The 1,079-nt window shown below is 37.9% G+C and overlaps 1 protein-coding gene across 1 annotated transcript in view; it reads right to left on the bottom strand.

Annotated features, from left to right (window-relative positions):
• The window catches only part of LOC109482231 (UDP-glucuronosyltransferase 2C1-like), a 4,160-nt gene that overhangs the window by 403 nt on the left and 2,678 nt on the right, over positions 1–1,079 (bottom strand). The window lies entirely within an intron of this gene.

Below are 1,079 nucleotides of genomic sequence, written 5' to 3'. Positions count from 1 at the left end.
TTCAATGACGTGGGGACCCCCCACGAAGCCCATATCCGAACTTGACCTTGGTATTGTCAATGGTAACTTGCCAACTAAAAAAACATGAACATCCATTTAAAGATTCTCGAGTTATCTTGATGACAAGAAAAAACACAAGAAACAAAGGTCAACTGCAGTGACATAGAAACCCCCACGGGGCCCATCTTTGAACTTGACCTCGGCATTTTCAACGGTAACTTGCCCACTAAAAATAATAAACATCCATTTAAGGATTCTCGAGATATCTTGATGACAAGGAAAAAACACCAAAAACCAAGGTCAACTACAGTGACTTAGGAACCCCCCACGAATCCCATTTTTTGCCTGGACAATGGCCACCCCTAAATCAACCTGCCTGCCAAAAATCGTGAACCTCGGACCTTGCCTTCAAGAGTTATCGTGCCTAATCTGCCAAACAGTGCAAACCCGATTTCATAACCTTCTCCGAAGGCATAGCCTTCAGTCGAAGGCAAATAGCATCAGATGAAGTCTGTTTATGTCAAAAATATTCAAAATATTAAGTTTTGTAAACAAAGGTGCAGAATGTGCATGGAAACTGGCGCCGGTGGCTGAACGAACAAATCTTTTTTGGAGTAATACTAGGGGCTGTAGTGTGGTTTTGTAGGGGCATCCCCAGACTATATTCCCGTAGGTTAGATATGGGTATATTATATATTACGCTATTGTATATGGTAATAATGGTTTTTTGAGTAAGAAGATGTTTAATTTTTCCAATAATACCGATAGTTTTTGAAATTTTTTTACCTAACATAGTTATATGTGGTTTCCAGGTCAATCGTTCATCAATGATTATACCTAAGAATTTGGCTTGACTCTCTTGAGAAAGGGTCACATTTTTTAAAAAGATTTTGGCGCTTCTATTGTAGGGTTTATTTCTATTACAGAAAATAAGGTAGTATGTCTTCTTAACATTGACTGATAATTTATTTGCCTCAAACCACGATATAACCTTTTTCAATTCTTCGTTAGCCAGGTTTACTAGCGTATCAAAATTCGAGTTTGAAAGAAAAAGATTTGAATCATCTGCAAATAGGATA

The sequence above is a fragment of the Branchiostoma belcheri genome, unplaced genomic scaffold (genome assembly GCF_001625305.1).
Source record: "Branchiostoma belcheri isolate BF01 breed outbred unplaced genomic scaffold, Haploidv18h27 scaffold6, whole genome shotgun sequence".
NCBI classification, from domain to species: Eukaryota; Metazoa; Chordata; class Leptocardii; order Amphioxiformes; family Branchiostomatidae; genus Branchiostoma; species Branchiostoma belcheri.
The sequence above is the reverse complement of the archived record's forward strand: the minus strand, read 5'-3'. Positions and strand labels throughout refer to the sequence as shown.